Genomic DNA, 27,935 nt, shown 5'->3' on the forward strand with positions numbered 1-27,935 from the left:
ACATTGTGTTTTTAAGATTCATTCAAGTTCTTGTGTGCTATTGAAGATTGTTTTTATTGCTGTATAACAGCTCAGTTTGTGACTATTCGCTATTCATGGCCATTCTATTGTTGGGATTTGTGTAGGTTCTGGTTTTGCTCTTACTAATAGTGTTGCTAAGAAGCTTCTGGTTCATCTTTTGGTGAACATATGTCCACAGATCTATCAGGCCTTTGCCTAGGAGTGGAACTTTAAGTCACCGTGTGTACAATATGTTCCTCTGTAGTTGATACGGCTAAAGATGTATTACGCAGGGAGTGTTTGTGTTCAGCCCTGATTTTGTACCCTGTAAACTGTTTTCTGGCATGCACATGTTTTTACATATATGAATAGTTCCATGTTATATATCTTACTGTGTTACTTACTTTTTTCCCATTTAGGATTAAAACTTGTGCATGCTGCTATGTGAGCATTGAGTCTATTGCTTCTAACTGCCCATACCCATGTGATGAGGAATAGTGACTTTTATTTTTTAAAGTTTCTCTTATTTATTTATTTTTTGCGGGGTGGGGGGAGGGCAGAGAGAGAGGGGGAGAGAATCTCAAGCAGGCTCTTTGCTGAGCGTGGAGCCTGAACTGGGACTCCATCTCATGATGGAGATGAGATCATGAGCTGAGCCAAAATCATGAATCAGATGCTTAACCTCCTAAGCCACCCAGGTGCACCAACTAATGACTTTTTATAACAACAGGGGAATGATTTCATCTGGACAACAAATACTATAGGCCCACTTAAAGCTAGGCTTTTTAAATACTATTTGATTTTGTGGGGGAAATATTCATGAAAATCAGTACTGGGAAAATAAGTATATAATCCTGTTTATAAATTATGATCCAAATTTTCTTTTTAAATGTATATATCTGAAAAGAAATATACCAGATGTAAATAGTGTTTACTGTGATATAGGATTCAGGGTGCTTTTTAAAAGATATTTTCTGTAATTTTCAAGTATATGACAACCAGAAAAGGCTAAATAAAAAAAGAGAATATGTAACCTATGAATTCTGTCTCACTAACATGACTTAAAAAGTGTTAGAAAACATTTTTATATCACAATCGTGTTTTCCTATTATACTTCACATCATTGTTTTTATAATTATTATTTGTGGTTTGAGCTAAATAGTATTGTAGTCTCTTCAAATATTACTTTGTTTTAATTTTTATCTTCCTCTCTGTTTGGCCTTCTACTTCTACTCTGCGCCTTTCTTCATTAGAAAGACCTACTCAGACTCAGCACATCCCTTGCTCCTTCTCAAGGGAGTCGCCTCTCCTGCTAAGCTAACTGTTGATATTTTTTTCATACTGTAGAATTAAATGATTATGGGAAATACCCACATCCTGTCGCTTCATTTAAAGATGTCTTTTCTCAAGTTCATGCCTTAATTAGGCAAATCGTTATGTCTAAACTACCTTGAAAATATTTTAAATGATAATTGCTAATCTAACTAAATAGAAATAGGATCTCACATAAAACAGTGCCCTTCTATAATTTTAATCTGTGTTAGAACAAGAATTCAAATTACTCAATTTTGCTTCTACTTTAACTTGCCCTTTGTTTTAGACCACAAGCAGAAATGTCAGCGGGCATTCTCTCAAGCAGAAACAGAACCTAATGATAAGGATCAGGAAACATTTTACAGTTTAGAAAGGACAGTAGTGGCCATTGAATTGCCCTGATGACCACATAGGCTGGTGACCTTCCCAACATTTCATAACTGTTTAAGGCCTCGTTAGGAAAAATCTAGAGATGGCATCATTGGCGTTCTTTCCAAAGCTCTTACAACCACCATATGGTGCTTCCAATTCAATCTAATTTTAGAGGGGTAGTTATTCTTTCTATTGTTGTTGACATCTAACTTAAAATGAGTGTTACAGAAAACCCACATGCTATGATTTTGTTTTAGGATGCCTTTCTCTTGTGCTCATTTGCCAATGAACCAAATTATAGCTAACTCACCTTGCACATACTTTAAATTATAGAACAGATTAAAATTTGTCAAATGGGAATGAATGCTCAAGCACTGCTGCATCATGATTTCCTGAGCCTGAAGCATATTTGGAGGCCTCTTCCACCATATAGAAATACTAAAAATGGAAAAAGCTGACAATCTGATCAGGTGAGGAAAAGAAATGCAGAAGAACAAGGATGGGGTACATGACAAGGACCTATCCATGTAGCTGCCTGGGTAGAGGACTCTTCTATGGGCTGGCCCACATTTGTCCACTCCCTCCCTTGCCATGTTCCCTTTGAATTGCTCAAAGAAGCTTTGAGAAGTCCATCGCCACATGCTCCCAAACTCTCTCACAGCGCTTCCTCTGTCCTTTAGCTCAGCACCTCCCCAGGGCCCTGTTCTCTATCTGGCAACGTGGAGCCTGGATAATCCTATAAATAAACCTCCTAAGGTATTTACAGATGGTGCTGCGCCAGGTGGGAGTCACCTCTCCATTCTTTTTTTCCCACTGTAGTAAAAAAAATAGATGCATGCCCTGATAATTGACTTGCCACTCTCTAAAATTGTCTACTCCATCTTGGTTGCCTGACTTGATGGACTGACCATAGAACTGAAAACTCTGGAGAAAGCAGGGGCTCTCCCTGGCAGGCCAGCACCCTTCTCATACTTGATGAGGTAGCTAGTTGGCTTCATCTGCACCCAAGGCTAAAATATCACTCTATAGCCCTTCTGTATTTTTGATCCATTGAAAAATAACTTTAAAGCAGTATGCAATCCAAGGGTAAATATAGGAGAATATTATACATTTTTAAGCCTTCCTTTGGTTAACAACTTTTACTAATGATGGCAACAAAATTATTGGAGCCTGCAATAAGCCATCCAGTGGTCAAATAGGTCACCTTATGATCAGTATTAAGATCTAAATATCCTTTAAAATTAAACACTTTGGGGTTATTAATGTTTCCTTTCCTCTCAAAATTTTTGTGTTGAGAGGAGGTATGGGAGGAAATGTATTAGCAACAGTAGGATGTGGAGAATAACTCTAAGTACATTAAACATCTGTTGATGGAGCTATTAGCACAGTTTGTAGATACCGCCACCTGGCCCTTATTCCATTCTGCTCGAACTTTAGTGCCTGAAAATATACTGTAGCAACCATGTTGCACTTCTATTAAATCTTTTACTACTGCATTAGGGGGAACATAAGTGTCAATCAGTTCTCATTGAGAGAAAAAAGACCTACTTATCACAAAAATCAAATGCCAATAAGAAAATGCCAAGGGTTAAATATCACTTAGCATCTCAAGCTGGCTGTGTTACCGTCTGTACAAGAGGAAGTCTTTAAAACAGCACCTGGAGGTGAAGGAGATAGCATTGTATAATCATGTTATTCAGGTAGGAGAATTTCAGCTCCTTCCTCTATCACTTCTATGGGTTATTTTCAAGTGCAATGTCAGATTTATCATGGAGCTAAATAAAATAGAATCTCAAGGAAAAAGAAAAAGCCTCCATCATTCCTGAATGTTAAGCCTAAACTGATAGTTCTTATTTGGAAAAGGCATGTGAACAAGTGTTTGTTTTGAAGACTCATTAGCTTTACAGAGTCCAAATAATGGCATTAAAAGTTCTCTACTGAAAGGAACCATTGACTTGCCTGACTTAAGACTACTCATCCCTAGTCTATAAAATAAGGTCTACCAGCTACAAAAGTGTTCTTCCTCCCTGTGAGGCTGAACCTAAGAAGATATTTACCATTTGCAGAGGTGCCTTCAGGGACATAAGAGATCAGATGTTCATTTTCTACCTCCTTTATTAAGTAAGTGCCTCTGCTCCCAGCCTGGCTGTTTGAGATTCAAGGTCTCAGTCTTTCCAAGTTTATGGGATAAATGGTCAATGATGCACATGAGGTTTAAAAGAGATCATCTTGGGCCATCCTAACCCATGCTAAATAATCTTGTGCAACTACTTCTGTAATTCCACATACCAGAGATATGTCATGCTCCTTGAAATCATTCTTCTCAACTCTAAAAAAAAAATGTCTTTTACCTACCCCTTGTGTAGGTCCTCAGTATTATCCATCAGACATTCTAGAACTTGATGATTGAACATTGGTCTCAATGTCACATCACACAGGTTTGTCTGGGACCTCCATTGATGTAGTTGGATGAGTTGAGTTGGCAACTGGCAATCTTATCAGAGGCCATCTACCTTCCATCCTCAGTGTGTATTGTAGTGTGTGTTGGGGTGATGTTTAAGTCTTTGAGATTCTTTGACAATGCATACTAGTTACTGTGTTCATTTTCAGTCCGTTTTTCTTGGATAATTTGTGCTTTAATTTCCTTTTTTTTTTTTTTTGTAAAATGGGGAAATTATGATAATCCTCCATTAACACATGTATATAAACAACACTGATGGCACCATCTCTCACGTTCTTCCTTCTTCCAGTTCCCAATGCTATGACTCTAGCTTAGAAACTTTTCTGCCATTATCTCTATGTTGTTGATTAGAAACCACAAAACAAACAGTAAAACAATGACAAAAACCCTTTCCTTTCTTTCAGCTGGCTGAACTACTACTAGTAAGTCAGACTCAATTGAAATGTTTTTTTCTCCCTAGAGACTTCCCAATTCCCTCTGCTCCTCTCTTTCAGAATTATATTGCTTAATTATCATGTTTTATATCACACTGTTAGCTTCTGTATCTTCATGTTTTATATCATCATGTTTTATATCACACTGTTAAGTCTGTATCTTCAATTAATCTGTAAGTTCTTTGTGGAAAAGAGTTCTGTTTTGGTCACTTTTTCATCCCCCATACCACCTAGCACAGTATTTAAAAAAAACTCAAATTTCTTGAATTAATTGAATGGGACTAGTGAAGAGACCTGAATCAGAATATTATTACAATAAAATTAAAAGATAATTTTCGATCTCTTGCCAAATTCTGTGATAGTTTTTTAATTTTTTCAAATTTAGGACTTCCTGACAATACAGTATATGATACACCTGAACACTTTCCTTTGTGAAACACTTTTTCCTGTAGGTTTTTGGGACACCACACTCTTCTTTCCCTTCCATTTTGCTATTTCTCCGTCTTACTTCTACATTTCTCCCCTTCCTCTACTCTAAATGCTAGAACATCCCAGACCTCAGTCCTTAACTCCTATCCTCTCTGCTAACACTGCCTAGATGATATCATCCTGTCTCATGGCTTTTTTTTTCTCGTGGCTTTAAACACCATTGATATGACATTAATCCCATGTTTATATCTCCAGCTTAAAGTGAATTCTGACCAATGAATTCTGGACGAATATATCCATTTGTCTTTGAGATTTCTACTAGGATGACCAATTGCCATTCTCAAACATGTCCAGTGAGAAATTCTTGATTTTCTTACATTCCTTCCCAAATCTGGTTAGTCCCTCAGTCCCTACTCCAATCCCTGGTTGATTAGGCCAAAAAATTTGGAGGTCATCTTTTATACCTCTCAATCTTCATATCCTCATTTAATCCATCAGCAAGGCTAGTCCTCTACCTACAAAACATACTTCCTGTCTCACCCATTCTCTCCATCCTCATGGCTACAATGCTAGCCCAAGCTTCCTCCAGCTCTCGCTTGGACAGAGTGATCTCTAGCTCCAACCCTTCTCCTCACCCCCATGCTTTTCATACTGGTGTCAAACACTATTTGACACCAGTCAAATATTCAGACTATTAAATATTCAGACAAACAGACTATTAAAATCAGAAGTCTGATCATGTAAATTAAACTCCTCCAAAGGCTTCCCATTGGATGATAATATAGTCTAAAACCTTTTCCTCATGGTTTACAAGGCTCTGGACTCCATCTAAGTCTCTTGGCTCATCTTCTGTGCTTTCTTTCAGAAAGACTTTGCCCTCACAGGCTGTACTCATTATTAGCTGCCTAGGAAACTCCTTCCTTCAGATCATCACATGTTGCTTCCTTGTCACTCATGCCTCAGCACAATGTCTCCTCAGAGACACCTTCCCTGATCGTTCTAGTTAAGGTAGCCTGTCTCCCACCCTATAACTCTATCCCATTATTTTATTTTATGTTCTGATTAGAAATGATCACTGTCAGGAATTATTTCTTCATTTTCACATTTATTGTTTGCTTCTTCTAATTCCTCTATGATTTTTTTCTTGTTTGTTCTTATAACTCTGGCATTTAGAAAAATTCCTGACCCATGGTAGGTGTTCAAGAAATATCTGTTGAATGAATTGAACATCTACTTTTTAAATTCATTTAGCAAACAATCATTGGGCAGGCATTGTATATATGCTAATGATATAAATCTGAAAAACATGGCTCCTGCTTTCTGACCATTCAAAAATGTAGTGGAAGAGACAATCAAGTAAACAGAAAAATATAGCAGAGTGGGCTAAGTTCTTGATGAGAAACACAAGGAAACCACAGAAATCTAGGTGAGACATGTAACAAAAACTTGGGGTAGCTATAGGAGATTTAGGGAAAGTCTTTCTGGAAGAGGACTTACTATGTTTTTATTGCTGCCATCGCAGATTACCTCAAATTTAACATCTTAAAGCCACATTCATTTATGATCTCTCAGTTCTGTAGCTCATAAGTCCCCTGGACTCAGCTGGTTTTCAGCTTAGATTCTCACAGGCCAAAATCAACAAGTCAGCAGGGCAGTGTTCCTTTGTGGAAGTCTTGGGGATAAATCGTTTTTAAATTCAATCAGATTGTTGGCCAAATTCAGTTTCTTGTGGTTATCAGACTGAAGCCTGCCCTTTTTTCTTGGCTGTCAATCTGGATCTGCTCTTTGTTTCCATACAGTTCTTCCATTTCTTCTTGGGCTTTCCTGTACTCTGACTGCAGTATCAGCGACTCAAGTCTTTCTCATGCTTGGAATCTCAGCAACTCCCCCCGTGCTGCATCTCTCTTCTGCTTCTAGTCAGGAAAGTTACCTGCTTTTAAGAGTCTTTGTGATTACAGTGGGCCCCCTTAATAATGCTGGTTAATGACCCTATTTTACAGTCTGTAATGTAAATTATATCTGCAAAGTCACTCTTGGCAAGTAACACATTCACAGGTACCAGGGCTTAGGGCATGAACATCTTTGAGGAAACAGGATTCTGCCTACTGTGGAGGAGGTGCCTAACCTAAGTCTTTTAGATTAATTGGGAGTTCATTAGACCAAGTGAGGAGGGCATGGCTGGCAAGGGCAGGGAAGGGGAGGGGAAAAAACCAGTTTGGGAAGCACAAAATTCTGGCCAGTCACTCCAAATAGCTGGAATATGGGGATGTCATTATATGTGGGAAGGGTGTGTGTGGGATAAGACAGAGGCCAGAGAGGTGGGCAGAAGCTAGATGTTGAAGTGTCTTATGTACCACATGGAGGAGCTCAGACTTCATCACAAGAACAATCAAAATCAAGAGCTACTAAGGGATTCTGAGCCTGAAATTTATGATGGGGTTTGGGGAGAATAGCAATCAAGACAAGGGCTAGGTGTGTTGCAAGAACAGAGGAACTTGTACCAAAAAAAAATTGTGTGAACACTTCTGCGATCCAACAAGTGGGGAAGTGGAAGTGGCTGTGCAGAAAAACCTGTGAAAAATGTTCCAGGTACCCTGGGGAGACTCAGGCGCTCTGACTCCCTACTTCTTGGTAGGGACCCAGAGAGAATCCCCGACTTCAAATTATCTCACTCACCTATGTCGGAGGATGTTTATTTAATTTTAATGTCCAAAATGTCTCTAGATAGAAATCAACATTAACTAAAATGCATCCTTCTTTTTTAAAATCAACTCGCCCTCTCATCATGGTTTAATGCATTAAACTGATAATTTGTTTTATAAAAATAAGTTGAAAATCTACTCTGTCAAGTGCTGTGTACTGTGGAGTAGTCATCACACCTGTAAATTAGTACTACCAGCTGATCTTCTTAATATAATTCTTGACCTAGATCAACTAAGAAAATCATCAGAACTGAAAAGGGTAATCAACATTTCAGAAAGCAGCTGGTAAGATTGTCCATAGGAGGAAGGAAGGGCAGGGTGCAGGCATGGGGAGGGGAGGCAATGGGTATTTGGATGGGGAACATGACAGTATTTGAAGTTGGGCCAGAAGGTGAGATTCAACATAATATATGTATATTCAATATAATATACAATATATTCAATATAATGTAATATTATAGATCCAGGATTTGTCAAAGTGATGTTCAATGACCAATTTTTACTAGATTTTTTTGTGCTTATTTAAAAACACAGAGATCTGGATCCAGCAAATCTGCAATTTTTACCAATCCTTGGGATGATTTTTACATGTGCTGAGGTACATCATTTGACAGATGAGAAAAGGGCCTAAGAAGGTCCCTTTGTCAGGATCATCAGGCCGGCAAGTGGAAGAACTGGGCTACAGCCTTGGACTCAGGGCTTCCCACTGGGTGTTCTGTCCAATGCCCCAAACTACCTGTGCAACAGAATTGGGGCCATGGTGTCAACAGGAAAACCTCGTCCCAGCCTAGAGAACATAGTTAGAACCCACAAGCTGAATTGAGCTGAGAGCAGGAACTCAGGATTGTTCTTTTTTCTTTTTTGCTTTTGTTTTGTTTTGTTTTCATTTTAAAATTTAATTTCAATTAGTTAACATAATGTATTATTGGTTTCAGAGGTAGAAGTCAGTGACTCATCAGTTTTATGTAATACTCAGTGCTCATTACATCACGTGCCCTCCTTAATGTCCATCACCCAGGAACCCCGTGCTCCCACCCCCATCCCCTCCAGCAACCTTCTTTGTTTCCTATGATTAAGAATCTCTTAGAGTTGTCTCCCTCTCTGATTTCATCTTGTTTTATTTATTTTCCTCCCTCCTCCTATGATCCTCTGTTTTGTTTCTTAAATTCTACATATGAGTGAGATCATATGATATTATCTTTCTTTGATGAACTTATTTTGCTTAACATAAGCTAAGATTTATAATGGTAAGATTTCATTTTTTGATGACTGAGTAATATTCCCATGTATATGTATACCACATCTTCTTTATCCATTATCTGCCGATGGACACCTGCACTCTTTCCATAGTTTGACTATTGTGGACATTGCTGCTAGAAACATGGTGGTGCAGGTGCCCCTTCAGAGCACTACATTTGTATCATTGGGGCAAATACCTGGTAGCGCAATTCCTGGGTCTTAAGATAGCTACATTTAACTTCTTGAGGAAGCTCCACACTGTTTTCCAGAGTGGCTGTGCCAGCGTGCATTCTCACCAACAGTGTAAGAGGGTTCCCCTTTCTCAACATTGTCACCACCATCTGTCGTTTAGGAACTCTGGATTGTTCTTGAAACATAAACCAGAGATGACACTGATAAAAGTAACTAAAAAGTCAGACTTGGAGTCGAAGGCTGTCTCAGAAGAAGTCAGGGGACATACCTTCTCTCAGAAACCTCAAATAAGTTGGGCTGAGGCCGTCTGGCTAAGAATAATGTCTCCATATGGTTAGGAAATTCTGACAGCATTGATAGGAACAGTAGTTTCAACTGCTAAGGAAGAAAAAATTGTCATGGTCTCTAGAGGGAGAAAGTCATCATATGGGGGGGGGGGTGTGTCACAGGCCTGTGTCCCAAGGAAGGAAACTGAGGTGGGACAGAGGATCAGAGTCACTGGGAGGCATTCACCTCCAAAATCTGGAGCTCAGGTTCTTACTGCTGGCTTGGACTTCGCTGAATCCAAGACCAGAGATGATGTGTAATGGAAGTCCTGACCGGAGTACTTCTCCGCGGGGGCAGTACTCTCCGAGGTGGGGACCTCAGTGCTCTCACGGCTTTTTCACTACATAATTGGTCTTGAAGGAATTACAGCCCACAGAGTGGTTGTGAAACCTGCTTCCTTCCTGAGAAAACAGACCTGCAAACACTTTGAGATTCTATGGGGAATACCTGAAAGAATGTGAAAATATCCTTTTGTTTATACAGGTACCCGTTGGTTGATCCCATCTCAAGATTGAAGTACAAGAATTCTGAATTAAAACTTTGTCTCAGTGACATTTCTCCTGCAAAGGCTGACCAATGGTGGAGGGGAGGGCCACCCGAACTCTGTGAGTTGCTGCTTCATGTAGAGAGGTTAATACCATATGTCCTCTCCCTGAATCCCACTACGATCCAATGAGGTTGTTAGGAGAGCTTCCACTTTACCCCTAAGGAATAGAGACCCAGAGAGAGGAAGGAATTTAGACTTGGCAGCAGCATGCTAGGGATCAATGCTAGATTTGGTGCAAAGCCTAAGAGTTTTCCAGGTTACTTAACTTCACCAAGATGAGATCGAATTGTCAGGCTGATCTGGAGCTACTCAGAGTGGGCTTAAAACTCTTTAAAGCAGTGATGTTTCTGTATAAAACTGCACTGTGCTCCCATCTTACAACTGAAAGGACAGGTCATTGCCAAAAAAGTTAGGAAGCCAATGATTTCAGAATAAAAGGCCTTCCCTGCCCAGAAAGTAGAGCAAATCATTTCAACAGAAATCTGCCTTCATGGTCCTTATTTTGCTAATTTCTTCAAAAACAAAATTTGTAAATTTGATCTCGCTCTTCAGATTCGTTTTTATGAATCACTCACCAATATCTTCCAGTGCTTTCTACTCACACTGGCAATCTCAGATATGGTTTCAAATATCAGTAGGCTATTTTATACAAATGTATAAATATAAAATTTACATATATTTCTACATTCATACTTACACATGCAATAGAATTATAAACACATACAGTATACACATATAGACATAATTACATATACATATTATAAATTATACATATGTGACCTATACATATAGAATACATAATAGTTACATTTATATATATAAAATCATATGTTTATATATACATCTATATACCATCCATAAATCATATATCTATAAACATAATTATATATGTTATAAATCATAATATTATTATACATATATGTATATGTACCTCAGTCGTCTGGATGTTCACTTTCTTTTTTTTTTAAGATTTTATTTATTTATTCATGAGAGACACACAGAGAGAGGCAGAGACATAGGCAGAGGGAGAAGCAGGCTCCATGCAGGGAGCCCGATGTGGGACTTGATCCTGGGACTTGGATCACACCCTGAGCCAAAGGCAGATGCTCAACCACTGAGCCACCTGGGCACCCCTGGATGTTCACTTTCTAATCAAGATTGTCTAATCTAATTGTCATTGGATTTTAGTGCTTACAGCTAAGTTTATGCATATGATTTCATGGTTTGTGTCTTAATGAGAAAAGCATAAAAGCAGACCTAAGTGATTCATGCCAAGTGAAGGCCAAAGGATGTGCATGCAGTATGAATGACAGTATCATAGTAGATCAAAATCCACAAAATGTGGGAAATGGAGTGTTTGGATGTCGCTCAGCTGTGCCAGCACACCCACAGCAAGAACACATACCCAGCCGTCAGCATCATTTCAGGTTTCAGGTAGACCCTAGGTTTCAGCAAAACAAAACCACCTGTCATATTAAATTAAATATTACTATAAATAGTGTTGGTTTTATAGTTTTGTTTATATATGATTTGAAATTTAATTTTGTTTATTAAGATTTATATCTAGTTTTCTGGCTTTACATGCATAACGTTATTATATACAAAATCCATTTAAGTTAACACTGGGAAGGGAGTCTTTAAAAACAATTTTTATTTGTAATTCAAGTTTCAGAAATGCAACTCTACTGCTTTATTTGGCTGCTATCATTCACCAGACAGGTGATTATATTCCAGTCACATAATTGAAGGAGGGAAAGTGGCACTTCTTAGTGAAATGTGGTATCAAAACATTTCTGGGGGTGCCTGGGTGGCTCAGTCAGTTGAGCCTCTGACTCTTGGTTTCATCTCAGGCCATGATCTCAGGGTCATGAGATTGAGCCTCAAGTTGGGCTCCGTGCTCAGTGGGGAGTCTGTTTGAGGTTCTCTCTCCCTTCTCCTCTGCCTTTCCCCCTGCTCTCTCTCTCTAAAAATAAAAAAAGTAAAATTTCTGAATTTGAAGGAGGAGATTATCTTGTGTCATGTGTCTTGTATCTTCACTCAATTCTGAAGAGTTTTAAACTACAAACAGGCATATTTCTCTTTATAATGTTGTACATTGAATTTTTATATATGAAAGAAAGACACTGTGATTTTTCTGTATAATAAACAATATATCTATTTTGTGGTAAAGCTTTTGTATAGACTATTGGAACTTAAGGGTTAAAAGGACTGTTAAATTCAACTTCATCTCACACACCCACACAATGTTTACAATTAAAAACAAATAGATAAACAAGGCCTTAGAGAAATTGAATGACCTGTCATACAATTTTCTGGCAGCTTAATCAGAACCTATCTTTTCTATAGGTAAAACCCAAACTAAGTCAGGTCTGCTTAAGACCTGTGCCTCTAGCATCCTATGCTTCTCTTTCATCCAGCTCAGGGCAATTGAAATGAACCCTGTCTGCCTTCTCCACTGGGCTCGGAGCTTTGTGAGGACAAGGATCTTTTAGGCCTGATTCCTGCTGTATCCACAATGTTGGGCACATAGTTAATGAGAAAAAGAGGAGGGGTGAGGGAAGGGCAGAAGAAGGAGAGGAATATAGAGAAAGAAAGGAAGGAAGGAAGAGAAAAGGAGGAGAGGAAGAGAAGAAAATAGAGACGTCAGGTGTGCAAATTCCCAATCGATTCTTGTTACTACTCCACACTCCACACAAAACTTAAAACGTCCTGGGTCTTTTTTTCAGGCTTTACACTTGAGATTTTAATTTTGCTGTTGTACAGAAAGACTCACAAGAATAGAAGCCAACCTACCAGGAGATCATAATTGAATGAAGTTCCATGGAAACACAGACCATGTATATTTTACTAAAACTATATTCTCTAGCCTTAGCACTATGTCTGGCATAGAGCGGGTGCTCAAAAAGTATTTATCAGGTGAATATATGTAGGCATTTGGGGAAAGACTAGGGAAAAGTTTTGCAGCTAGCCCATAAGAATCTGTAAATCTTCAGTCGGACGATTTTCAATTTTTACAAGAAAATGAAAATACCTCCTCAGCAAATGGATTACAGGAAAGTTGTCTTGAATCAAATATTGCAACATGAGAATTTGCACATAAAAGGAGACTACAAATAAAGGGAATTGCTCAGAATGTGAAGAAAAAAAACATTAAAGCCCTTAGTAAAACATTAGAGAAAAGAAATTTGTTTACTCTAAAATTAAGATTAGACAGTTGGTCAACTGCTCAAGGGCACACAGTGATCTCTCCCAATTGAGCCAAGTACAGAGGATGCCCTAAGAATGAATGACTGCTTTTAAACAACTGTGTTGTACAGGGTCACGTGCAGATACTTCAGACAAAGCGAGTATAATGGGAAAAAACTAGTGGGAAGATCAAGCAATGGGTGGGGGTGGGGAAGCAAGCAGTCAGGGAACCTTATAGGGGGTCAGTGGTGGGATGAAAGATCTTAGTTATTGCAACATGGAGTGACAAAGACAGCTCTAGCTTCGGCACTGGCAGTCTTGGATCGGGGCATTTACCAGCCATATGACTTTGGAGAAATTACATATGCTCCTAGAGCTCTAGTTGTTTGTTTGTTTGAAATATTTATTTATTTGCTTGAGAGAGAGAGAGAGAGAGCACATGATTGGGGGGTGGGGTAGAGGGAAAAAGAGAAGCTCAAGCAGACTCTGCACTGCCCACAGCACCCGACTTGGGGTGGATCCCTCTAACCTGAGAACATGACCTGAGCCAAAACCAAGAGTCAGAGTTTCAACTGACAGCCACTCAGACATGCTAGCTCTAGTTTCTGTAGTTTTTTCATATGTAAAATAAAGACAATGTTATTTTCATTAGAGTGAATATGTATATTGTTGCTACCATGCAATATGCACCCAATGAGAGGAACTTTAAAATTATTATTAATATTATTATTATTATCATTATCAGAAGCAGTAGCACCTCAGCATCAGAGATCTTTGAACAAAGGGAGGAAAAAAATGATTGTGCTGCTTCACTTTTGCATTTCTAACACGCTTCTGGATGATGCCAGTGGGGCTGGTCTGTGGACCACACACTGAGAAGCCAGGTTTGGACCCTTCCAGAATCTCGAGTCCTCTTCCAAAACCACAGTCCAACAAGATCTCCCAGTGATTCCTACGTATACTGAAAGTTCTGGCAGCACTAATCTAGAATATAGATTTTCTGATACAAGAGGGAAAGTTCTTTCTACAAGAGACACAATGAGGACTAACTTACAGTGCCCTAAACAACAGCAACAACAACATGATCTTAATGGGACACGTTGTCTCGAGTTTTCTCTGCCTGGATTCTGTGGGCAGAGTGGTCAATGGAGGAGGCAGCTGATGCCCAGGAGTTAAACCACATTCATTGTCACCAAAGCAGCTAAGCTGGTGCCGGGCACTCTTGCTTTTTATAGAATGAGGATTTGACAGAGCTGGACTGGTGTGTTCTTAGAGTGTTACAGTGAGGCCAAAGTGGATCAGCTGCTATCGTGGTCCCCTTAAGCCTTTCTTTCTGTGGCTTGGTTCATTTTCAAAGGCGGGGAGTGGAGAAGGTGCCAAGTGTCTCAGCCTGTGCACCGGAGCCGATGGCCCCACAGCCCTGCACAGGGAGCACCCATCATGGCTTCACCTTTGCTGACTGAAAGTACACGAAGATACAGCTGCCCCACTTGTCCGAGGCCTCTCCGGGAAAGGCTTATGCCTCCAATCTTCACCATGGGGGCATGTCAAGGGGCAAGTGGTGGGACGCGACAGGGCATGTTTCCTATCTGACCCTCTGCCCTTCACCTAAAGTGGGTAGTACCAAAATAAGCTCGTCACTGTTGGCCAGGCTTTGAGGACATGGAAACAGGAAAGAAGACAAGGGTATTGGAGAACTAAATAAAGGGAGAGAATTAAAAGAAGTTTCTAGCTCTGCAGAAGAATTAAAATCACGCACAAAGAGGGGATCTTGGATGTCCATCCCCTGACTCCCCATCAGCACGAGAATCTTATATGACTGTCTGTGGGGTAAGGACTGAATAGAATCTGCTTGTGGCTACTCCCTCACCAACCCGCAGCTCCAGGGTCTGCAAACTAGAGGTGAAGTAGGAAACCAGCGCTTAAACGAACAGTGTCTAACTACAGTCTGTCCCATTGAAGCAGCCTCATTGTCCCCCAGGGGTCTGCAAATCCATGCTTACTGCTCCCTCTGCTGGATCCACAAGAATAGATGACCAGATTCCTAAAGTCCAGCTCATTTAATCTGCCCTCTGTGAACCAAGCACCCGCTCTGAAGTACAAAATGGTGAATTTTGATGCGACAGGGAGGGCGAGGCCTCCTTACATCTTGAGGCCAGTTCATGTGACAGGATAGGACAAAAATTTTCCACAGAAAGAAAAATATAAGGGCCCCAAGTAGAAACACCTTCTAAATAGCAACAATATGAAAATATTCCTGGAAAGCACAAATGAATATTCTCCACCTGCTAGTGAAACAACACTTGCACAACTTCCTCTCCTCTTTGTCTTTCCCACAACCTCCCCCCCCCCCCCCAGCACCAAGCGTGCTGCTTTCTTCCTCAGTGCAAATGAAAATGCTCTTGGCACGCTGGCTTCAAGGGCATATTATACTATTTAAATGGACTTTCAGAGAAAAACAGCAAGAATAAGTAGCCTGCCATGGGCATGATATAATCTATTAAAAATTCTTCCATCTTTCTACCTTCTTTCTTTCCTTGTTCTCCATTTCTAAAATAGTTTTGAGATGAACATCCCTCCCCAGTCTCTCCTATCCTCGTGAGGAAGCACATTTTTCCATAAGATAACTTCTTAAAATATTATTATGGATAATTTCAGAACTGCACAAAAATTAAAAGATAGTAATCCTTTCCATATCCATCCAACTTCAATAGTTTTCAACAGAGGGCTAATCCAGTGTCTACACCCCCATTAGCTTCCTTCAGTTGTACTATTTTCAAGTAAATTTCATTCATATTATTTCACCCACAAATATGTCAATATTTATTTTTAAAGGCGAGGATTTTTAAAGCATAACTATATCATTATTACACCTAAGACTTAATAACTTTTTAATGACAAGTATCCAGTAAGTATTCAAACCCCAATTGCCTATAAATGTCATTAATTTTTGTACAGTTTGTTTGACTCAAGTTCCAAATAAGGTGCACACACTGTGCTTAGTTGATATATTTTTAAAAGATATTATAATGGATAGATTCCTCCACTGACTCTCCTTTTTTTTTGCAATTTATTATTTATGAAACCAGGTTTTTGTCTTATAGAATTTCCTTCAATTAGGATAAGATTTTGTTGATTGCATCTCTGTGGTATAGTTTAATGGGTTTGGAGGTGCTTTTGTTCCTCTGTATTTCTGTATCTTGTGTAACTATGTAAAAATAAAATACTGCATTTTGGGAAAAATATAGCTATTTTGATCTAGAGGTTGGCAGATTTAGGCTCTTTTTAGTAAGACTGCTTCATAGGTAGTGGCATGTTCTTCCATCTAGAGGCGTCTCATTTCTGTTTATTACTCCTTTTGTCCTTCGCCAGCTGTTGATGCTCAGTGCCTAAACCATTCATTCATTGTGGGCAGAAAAATAATATACTCTAATTCTATGACTTCTTATTCATTTATTAACTGGAATAGTTCCGTAGAAGTCTACTAGCGCTTGGTTACCCAGTGATAGAGTTTGGATAGAAAAAGCAAGATAAATGTGATTATTTCTCTATTAATGCCAGTTATAAAAACAATGAGTTAGCTCCCTAGAATCCTCCAGAGGTGACCAATTAGTTTCATTCCTAGCCATGTGTTCTTAAATAACCCCTAAGTTTACTCTTGGAATAACTGGGTTTTGACATAATTCACAGATTTCCACAAATGAATTATAGATTAATTAGGTTTTTTTAATTTTATCATTTTTTTTCAGACAGTGAGGTATATTTTCAATCTTTCAGTTGGATAGATGTTTTCTTTCCTTCAGCTTGTGTTTACCTCTTCTTTCTTGCACAACCCTGAACATTTATTTATAATCAGACTCTCTCACCTTGTCACACACATAAACATACTCAGCCACACATTCAGTCGTTTCTTTGTTTGTCTATAAAACAATGCCTGTTAAGTGACAACTGCATGCCAAGCATTGTCCTAAAACAGATAAAAATCCCTTTCTTCTTGGACTTACATTCCAGCGAAGAAGTCAGGAAACGCAAACACACACACAGACACAGAAATGCACACACCAACATGGACACACACACACAGATGTGCACACACAGACAACACACACACACACACATACACACATCTCCTTCTGTTTTCAATTTCAATACCATCGTCCTATTTTTGCTCCTTCTTCTTCCCAACAGGACTGGCCTCAATTTTAGAGCCTTCCAAGTTATAGCACTAAAGCTGTGTTTCAGTTGGAAGTTGGCAGTAAGAGGAGGTGCAGAGGAAACAGAAGGATAAGCTGGCTTCCGCCACTGTGAATGCATATGTGTTTCTGCTTGTGTGTTTGTATATACTGCTGTGCATGAGTGCTGACCTGGCCGATGGTGAATCAGGGAAATTTGGGGACCAGAAACTACGTCTCTGAAAATGACAGAGCAGAGCAGGTAACAGAGACTCGTGTTCACGGATGTGTTAAAAGCTGGGCAGAAGTATAACTTTTTCTATGAATACTTCATTTCTGTGCCATAACTAGCATTTCTTAGTATGAGGCATATCTGAATCTCAGGGGAGCTTACAAAAAAGCCTGATGCCAGGCCACACGTGAATAAATAAGAGCATTTTTTAGGAGTTGAGGATGGGATTTGTTTTAAAAGCTTCCCAGGTGATTCTAATGTGCAAGCAGGATTGAGTGCTTGAGCCTAAATTAACTGGGTGTTGAGTAATGACAATTATAATCAAATAAATAAAGCAAGTTTTTTTCTAATATTATCAGTAGAGGGCAGCACTGCCTCAAAAATTAAATAACTCAGCCTATAGTCATTGATGTCTCCTTATATTAAACCGATTGATTTTTTTCCAGCATTTTAAATGAAATCTTCTACTTTTATAAAATCACAATTCTTATTCCAGAACTATGTAAGCTTTAACTCTATTTTGTAGTTCTACAAAATTTAAAGTAATTAAAAATTTAAACTTCTCATCTAGATTCTGAACAGCAGTTAGGAATTTCGATAATGGCCATTTTAAACTACATTGTTTTAAAGCAACATTATTTTAAACCAGAGACAAGCAACTCAAAATTGCTACCATAATAAATAACATTTAGGTTTTGATAATATCAGGGAAAATATCTCTGGACTGGGTAAATTATATACAATATATTTTTAAATTCTTTTTAAAGCTTTTATTTCTTTATTCAGGAGAGACACACAGAGAGAGACAGAGATACTGGCAGAAGGAGAAGTAGGTTCGCTGCAGGGAACCTGACATGGACTTGATCGCAGGATCCCGGGATCATGACCTGAGCCAAAGGCAGACAACCACTGAGCCGCCCAGGTGCCCTCCTACAATATTTTTAATAGCATGAGTCGTCAGTGTGATTGATTTTCAATCCTAGAAGCTCAAAGTACAAAATGCGGCAATAAGGTCAGGAAAGAATTCCTGTGAAAGTATTTCACAAAACTGCATCAGTGTCTTAGGATTATCAATAAATAATATCTGCTTCATTATTTAGATTTAGCAGATGGGATAATTCTTGGGCTAATAACCCAGTCCTATTTTATGTAAAGATTCTCATTTATTTAAAACACTTAAAAATACATGATATTTTTAAAATGCCTTTATCTCCATACTGCATGTAACATGAAAGGGGCCCAATAATAATATGATAGAGAGTATACTTAATCTGATAAAGAATAGATTGAAACTGATTATTCCCTAAATGTTCTTGGAAGGAGTGTGGGTATCAGCTGGGAGGGTTACTCTTAGAGAAGCAGTACTAGGCTTATTTACAGACTTGCACAGATGGCTCCAAATGGATCTACCTTCCCTCTTACCTTCACTCATTGTGAATATATAATAGTGGAAAAAAGCAGGATCACTTCTAAGAACTCAGAAGGCTCACAACAGAAGTCTAAAATTAAAGGATGTCATTTTACAATGGAACCTGTTATCTATCTCATTGCTCTGTCTTTTGTCACATTTTGGTAACATTTCAGGTGAATACTGAAAATAAGTCAATCAATATAGTTGTTTGAAGAATTAACTTAGCTAAATTCAGCACAATTAACACTTTCTCCTATTTATATATGTACATAGTCATTTGCATAGAGCACCCATCCTCATACACACACACACATACACACACACACACACACACCCTACATATCCTTTGCCCGTTGACGCTGGACTTCAATAAAGTGGTGTTTCTATTACAATGTTCATTCCAGCCATAGACTATATTGAAAAACTCTCATTCATGTGAAAATTATCATTCAACAACATAGCCTCAAAATTCACATGAATTGCACTTTTTTACTCCAGAGGTCTTGACGTGTGCAGGCAACACTTAGGATGTTTCTTCTAGCACCTGAACAAGAGAGAAGATAATAAACTAGTTATACCCACATTTACTTGGTAGAAAGTTATGAGCGCAACAAGAAGGGTACAAACCATCCAAGACAGCTCCTCGCCTATAAATAATCTCTTTTTGGACACTGTAACTTTGTACCCGATCCCTCTAGTGGAAATATTTTTCATCTCTAGAGATGCCAAATCGCCTGTGTACATGGCACAGTCATGTTTTAGCTTATATATATGAAAATAAGATAAAAGACAATGCTAACAGATAGCAGGAGGGACTTCCACATATAGAAACGATGAGCATTTGTAACTCCATGTTCAAAGCCCTCTGCCACTCCCAAGTCTGCTGGTCTCCTTCCCCATAGTCATGGGAGCTGTTTGGTCATTTTACTTTAACGTACAAGAGTCAACTGACTCCCCACTCCCTTTGCCACAGGCCTGCAAGCTTAGGATGGAAAACAATTTCGACATTCACCACTTGGACTCCCGCCCTTAGCAAGCACATTTGTTGTTCATACATGGTCTTTTGGCTGCCTTCTCTCCCAGCCATCTGTTAAGAGAGGCATTGTGCCTGTTCAGATGGGATGGTGCCACTATTTCTAAGAGACTCTCACAAAATATATGTGTCTTAACTATCTCCACTTCACAGATTTCAGAATACTCTATTTACTGACCAGGATTACATTTTAAAAGCCAACAGAGCTGAAGAGTGGAGGGCTAAATTCTGTGTCCAGATAACTTGTAAGATTCCTAAAAGAATTATTCCAGACTTACTTTCAATGGGTGGACAATGAAATTGAATGCTGCATTTTCCATGATTGAATACAGGATATAAATACAGCTGCACGCATCATTGCTTTCTCCTTTCATGTGACCAGCCCTGAGAAAACAACGACCATACACCTGTTATCCCCTCATCCTCAGGGCCACACATGTCTCATCGATTCACAGAGACTGTTTATGCACTTGGAATATTTGATTTGCGTATAATTGATTTTGGCTCAGTCTATGTGAGCCTCGATTATCATTAGCAGGGCCGCAGTAATGATAATAGATTTAGTCTACAAATCCTCAAAGACAGAGACTGCCTTTCCAAAAAAGGTTGGGTTGAGCCTTTTGCACCTTTCAGCTAGTACATTTTCAAGTTCACCATTTCCCCTCAAGGTCTAAATGCATTTCTTACCAGATTCTTAGGCACTTGGGTGGAGGGGGGAAGAGTTTGAGCCCATCCATCTCCAGGTCTATGTCAAGTTTCATCTTTCTGCTAGATAGGTCATCATATTTTGCAGCCAGATTGTGTGTCCTTCTGCATTTGGCTGGTGACCATTTCACATATCTACTTCTGTATTGGAAAGCAAAGCTAATTTAGGGAGACAGCCTAACAAAGCCAGCCAAACACCACTTCAATGAACTCTAGCTCTGAATCATATAATAAAGATTGCTGTTGTGTATGAATATGACCAGGTTTAATCATTTCTAAGTCTTTTTCCTCCAAAATTCCAGTTAGAAGAGAATGATTTCTTAGCTGAATGCTAACATTGAAAGTATTACCTAAAGCCACATGTTAAAAAAAATTACTAAATGTATAGTATCATGCTTCTGTTCAGGACTAAATGATAGTTAGTAATTTGATTTTATGTAGAAAGTGAAAACATAATTTATCCCCAAAGTGTATTGTAAGTGATGAAGATAAACTATCTCATTTGATCCAGGGAGGATTTGGGACATATTATGGGCAGTTTTGAGGGAAATAGTTGCCCAGTGTGAGGAGCATTCTGCACAGAGTGAGATAATTCTGCAAGTGAGGTAATGAAGATCCAAAAGAGGAATATCTGAATGGAAAGGGCAAATGGCAGAAGGAAGTTCTCATGAGTTGAACGGGGGTAATGGGATAGGGAACACAGTGAAATGAACCCATTGAATCTTTCAGAGGCATGCAATAGGAGCCTTGTGACTGAAGATAAGGAATCTGACCTTAAAGTCCAGTGTGATGGGAAGCCACGTTGGTTCTCTGAGCTGGGCTGTGGTATGGTGATCCAGATGAGGCTTAGCTTGAATGTAGCCTAAAGAATTAGTCACAGTGGGACAAGGCCTAAGAAGGCCTTTGCAAACCTGAAGTGTTCGAGCTAGAGAGGGATAGGTATTGCCTTTGACTCTAAGCTCATTGAGTGGAAGCAACATGTATATCTTGTACAATATTGAATGTCCAGGGCTGAGTACAGAAAAATAGTATATAGTAGGTGCTCAGTAAATATGGTTAACCAAATGTGAGTGTAAGAGAAAAGAATTTTTGGTGATCAGGTTTGATGAAGAGCACTAGGGCAGCCCGGGTGGCTCAGAAGTTTAGCTCCGGCTTCAGTCCAGGTTGTGATCCTGGAGACCTGGGATCGAGTCCCATGTCGTGCTTTCTGCGTGCTCTGCAGGCAGAGAGCCTGCTTCTCTGCCTCTCTCTCTCTCTGTGTGTCTCTCATGAATAAATAAAATCTTTTTAAATTTTTCAAAAAAAGAAGAGCACTAACATTCAGCAATGGAATGGCTTTTATATGTGAATGACAGTTATTACAAAGCTTCTTGAGTTGGGACGAGAGGTGGATTTACAACAAACTACATAAGCTTAAATTTCAGGTCCCTTCGCTTTTGTGCAGGTCTCCTTCCAAGATCCTGGAAGACCCTAGCAATGTGTACATGTGTCATCTCTATCTGTAAAATCATCAAAAGAAAGATAATTTAACAACAATAGGTAAGACTACTAGCTTTTTCCACTCTGACCTTCCCTTGGTCTCTCTTACTTTCATGTTGGGGGTAGGTGGCATTATGGTATAGATGTGATCTTTTTTGGAATTTGGTTAACAAATTAACCAAACAGGAAGTAGAATTGAAGATGTAGTTAGCTATGGTCTAGTGAGTTACAGTTATGTGATTTGCAGTCATTTTTGAGTGTAGCTAAGTCTAGGAATACTACTTCTACCTACTGGGATAACTCACTCAGTATTGTGACACAAAGGACCAGGAACAGAGGAAATATCAAACAAAATAGCCTGCTGGCAGAGAAAATTCTCCAACAGTGTCCTATAACCCCAATACCCAAAGAATGTTCAGTAGAGGAGAAATGAGGTCTTAACTATTTTGAGGTAGAAGCTAGTTTTTAGAAAACTCTTTCTCTTATCTGATATGTAAAATTATAAGCCAAGTTTTCAATTTTCATTACTACCTAATCGAAAAAAGTTATTCCACTGGAGACTGTGCAAGGTAATGTAGTGCAGACTATTGCAAATTCACCACATTTTTTCCCTTTGTGATGGGAATCTCATGAAATAGAAATTATTAGAATTTTTGTATTGGTAAGGTGTAAGCTTTAGTCAAAACTACAGATAGTGATGTATCTGTGTGTGAATTTACATATTTTATGTATCCCATTATCAATAATAAAAAAGTATCTTTAACTCATCAAGAAGATATAATAATTATTAGCACAGCACCTAACAAGTGAGTCCCAAAATACATAATGCCAAAAGGACAGAACTGAAAAAAGATACATTCAATTCAACAATTGTTGGATACCTCAGTACTCCTTTTTCAATGATAGGACAATTAGACAGAAGGTCAACAAAGAATTAGTGGACTTGATTACGACATAAACCACTAGACTTAACACACATCTATAAAACATCCCACCTCAAATATCAGAATACCCATTCTTCTCAAGTGCACATGGAACATGGAATAACATGTGTTATTCCATAAAACAGTCTCAATAAATTTAAAAGCACTAAAATCATTCAAAGTAAGTTCTTTGACCACAATGGAATAAAATTAGAAGCCAGAAACAGAAAAGAATATGGAAAAGTCACAAACATTGGGAGCTTAAACAACATACTTATAAGTAATCAATGAGTCAAAGATGAAATCAAAAGGAAATTTAGGAAGAATTTCTAGATAAACCAAGTGAAAACACAACACACCAACTCCCATGAGATGTAGCTAAAGCAGTGCTTAGAGGGATGTTTAGCCATAAATGGCTATATTTGAAACCAAAAGCTGTTTACTTTTTTTTTCTCTTTCTTTAAAGATTTGTTTTTCCATTTATTTATTTATTTGTTTGTTTGTTTGTTTATTTATTTATTTATTTATTTATTTATTTATTTATTATTGGAGTTCAATATGCCAACATATAGCATAACACCCAGTGCTCATCCCGCCAAGTGCCCCCCCTCAGTGCCCATCACCCAGTCACCCCAACCCCCCACCCACTTCCCCTTCCACTACCCCTTGTTCATTTCCCAGAGTTAGGTGTCTCTTACGTTTTGTCACCCCCACTGATATTTTCACTCATTTTCTCTTCTTTCCCTTTATTCCCTTTCACTAATTTTTATATTCCCTAAATGAACGACACCATATAATGTTTGTCCTTTTTTATTTTCATTTCTAAGCAATTTCTACATCCAACATGGGGCTTGAACCCATGACCCCAACATCAAGTTGAATGTTCTATGACTGAACCAACCAGGTGCCCTAAAAGTTTGTTACTTTGAAGAGATTAACAAGTTTATGTAAGTTTAGCTAAAGTGATGGGAGAAATAGAAAGAGAGAGGGGAAACTTAAGTTTCTAAAAATCAGGAATGAAAGAGAAGACATTACTACTAACCTTACAGAAATAAAAATGATTACAAAGTAATCCTATGAACAACTGTTTGCCAACAAATTATATAACCTAGATGAAGCTGATGAATTACTAAAAAGACAAAAACTACTGACTGACAAAAGAAAAAAATCTGAATAGATCTGTAACAAGTAAAGAGATTGTTACTTATAACAATTTAATATACCAAATATAACAATATATTATATTATAACAATATAATATACCAATATAACAATAAAATATACCAAAACCTCAATAAAATTCTAGGAAGTTGAATTTAGAAATATATCAAAAGAATAATATACCAAGACCAAATGAGGTTTACTCTAGGAATGTTAGGTTGGTTCAACATACAAAAGCAATCAATGTAATACACAATATTAATAGATTAAAAGACTAGAAACACATGATTATCTAAATAAATGCAGAAAAAAGAATCTGGCAAAATCCAACAGCATTTCACAGTAAAAACATCCAACAAACTAGGAATAGAATGGAGCTTCCTCAACCTAATAAAGGCCATATATGAAAACCCACTGGTAACATCACATTTAATGTGAAAACTTCATGTTTTCCCCCTAATATCACAAACAAGACAAGGATTTTCATACTTGCCATTTATATTCACCACTGTATTGGATATTCTAGATGGCAATTTGGCAAGGAAAAGAAATAGAAGATATCCAGCTTGAAAAGAAGAATTAATATCATCTCTATTTGCAGATGATGCCATCTTTTATGTAGAAAATACTAAGAATCCACAAAAATCTTTTAGAATTTATTATCAAATTTTTCATCAGAGTTGCAAGGTATAGGACCAATATACAAAAATAAATTGTATTTCTCTGCTGTAGCAGTGAGCAAAATAAAGTTAAGAAAATGATTACATTTACAATTTCAAAAAAAATTAAAATATTTAGGAATAAATTTACCAAAGTAAATTTAAGACTCACTCACTAAAAACCATAAAATATCATTGAAAGAAATGAGAGAAAATCTAAATAAATGGGAACATATCATATTCATATATTGGAAGACTTAAAGTTATTAAGATAAAAATAATCTGCAAGATGAAATACAGATTCAATGCAATCCTTGTCAAAATCTCAGCTACCTTTTCTTTCAGCAGTTGACAAGATTTTGTGAGATTCCTATGGAAATGTAAAGAACCCAGGATAGCCAAACAGTCTTGAAAGAGAATCAAGTTGGAGAACTCAGACTCACACATTTCAAAACTTATTACAAGACCATGATAATAGGGGCACCTGGATGGTTCAGTGGTTGAGCGCCTGCCTTTAGCTCAGGTCATGATCTGGGATCCTGGGATCCTGGGATGGAGTCCCGCATCAGGCTCCCTGCAGGGAGCCTACTTCTCCCTCTGCCTGTGTCTCTACCTCTCTGTGTCTCTCATGAATAAATAAATAAAATCTTTTTTAAAAAGACCATTATAATCAAGACAGTATGGTATTGACATAAAGATTGGTATATAAATAAATGGAATAGAATTTAAAGTTCAGAAATAAATCTTTACATTTATGGTTAACTGGTTTTCTACAAAGACACCAAGAAAATTCAATGGGGGAAAGAGCAATCTTTTTCAACAAATGAAACGGACAATTACATAGCCACATGAAAAAAAAAATGAATTTGAAACCTCATCTCACACCATAATAATATAGTAACTCAAAATGGACCAGATTTACACCAAGGCTAGTCAATAAAAAGAAAAAATAGATAAATTGGACTACATCAAAATGAAAAACTTCCGTGCCTCAGAAACACAATCAAATGAAAGTGTAACCCACAAAATGGGAGAAGATAATTGCAATCCTACATCCAGTAGGGGGTTAATATTAGAATATATAAAGAACTTCTGTAACTCAACAAAGAAAACCAAATAACCTGAATAAAAAAAATGAGTAAAGGACATTTTTCCAAAGAAGATACATAAATGGCCAACTAGCACATGAAAAGATGCTTGCAAGTCAAAATCACAGTGAGATATCTCCTTGTACCCAGTAGGATGGCTACTATAAAACAAAAACAAAATAATAAGGGTTGACAGGGATGTGGAGAAATTGGAAATCTTGTGCCCTGCTGTTGGAAATGTAAAATGGAACAGCTGCTATGTAAAAAATATGGTGTTCCTCAAAAAATTTAATTAAATTACCATATAAGCAAACAAAAGAATTGAAACCAGACACTAAAGTATATATTTGTTCATCCATGTTAATAGCATCAATATTTACGATAACCAAAAGATGAAAGCAATTCAAGTGTCCATCAACAGATGAATGGATAAATGTGGTACACACACACACACACACACAATATTATTCTGCCTTAAAAAGGAAATTCTGACACATGTTACAGCATGGAGGAGCCTTGAGAACATTATGCTAAGTGAGATAAACCAGTCATAAGAAGGACAAACGTTATATGATTTCATTTATATGAAGTGCCCAGAGTAAGCAAATTCATACAGAAAGTAGAATAGTGATTGCCAAGATCTGGGAGAGGGGTAAACTTATTTAAGGAGTTATGGTTTAATGGGTATTGAGTTTTGATTGTGTAAGATGACAAGAATTCTGGGGGTGGATGATGGTGATAGCTACACAACAATGTTGCTGTACTTAATGACACTACACTATAGATTTAAATGGTTAAAGTAGTAAATTTTATGTTATATGTTTTTTGCCACAATTTAAAAGTGCATCAGACTTAAACATAAGCTAAAACTTTAAAACTCTTAGAAGAAAACATAGATGTAAATGATCATTACGTGGATTAGGTAATGGGTTTTTTCTTCTTTTTTCTCTCTCTCTTTTTTTTTTTAGTGGTGGAGAGGGGCAGAAAAAATACCTTAAAAAAAAAAAAAAAGAATCTTAAGAAGGCTCCTCATCCAGCACCGAGCCCCATGCAGGCCTCATTCCATGACCCTAAGATCATGACCTGAGCTGAAATCAAGAGTCAGACGCTTAACTGACTGAGCCACTCAGGCACCCTGGTAATGGCTTTTTAATATGAACAAAAGTAGAAGTGGCAAAAGAAGAAAAATAGATAAATTGAACTTATAAACTTTTGTGCTTCAGAGGACAACATCAAAAAAATTTGTATAAAAACTACAGAATGGGAGAAAATATTCAGAGAAAATCATATATCTTATAAGGGACTTGTATCCAGAATATATAGAGAACTCTTACAATTTAACAATAAAAAGATGAGAAAATTTAAAAATTGTGCAAAGAGTTTGAAAAGGTAATTCTTCCAAGAATATATACCAATGGCACATATGCATATGAAAGGATAATTGACATCATTAGTCATTAGGGAAACACAACTCAAAACCATAAGTACCATTGCACAGCATTAGGACTGCTATAATCAGTAAGATAAACAGTAACAAATGTTGGTAAGAATGTGAAGAAATAGGAGCCCTCATACATTATTTGTGGGAACATAAAATGATGTAGCCATTGTGGAAAACAATTTGGAACTTCCTTAAAAAATTAAACCGAACTACCATAGTGACCCAGCAATTCCACTGTTAGGTATTTACCTAAGAGCAATTAAAATATATACCCACACAAAAAGTGGTATCAAATGTGAATAATTATTTATAGTAGCCAAAAAGTGGAAACAATCCAAATGTCTCTCAACTAATGAATGGATAAACAGAATATGGTATATCAATACAATAATACTATTCACTCATAAAAAGAAAGTACTAATGAATGT

The 27,935-nt window shown here is 37.8% G+C and overlaps 1 long non-coding RNA gene across 1 annotated transcript; it reads left to right on the forward strand.

Moving 5' to 3' along the window:
• Window positions 1-4,130: 4,130 nt before the first annotated feature.
• LOC112643809 (uncharacterized) lies at window positions 4,131-27,487 on the forward strand. The gene is made up of 4 exons (XR_003125912.3): window positions 4,131-4,211; window positions 9,954-10,075; window positions 22,201-22,295; window positions 27,035-27,487. It is a non-coding gene; the product is annotated as an uncharacterized LOC112643809 (long non-coding RNA).
• Window positions 27,488-27,935: the final 448 nt, after the last annotated feature.

This window comes from Canis lupus, chromosome 1 (assembly GCF_003254725.2).
Source record: "Canis lupus dingo isolate Sandy chromosome 1, ASM325472v2, whole genome shotgun sequence".
NCBI lineage: Eukaryota > Metazoa > Chordata > Mammalia > Carnivora > Canidae > Canis > Canis lupus.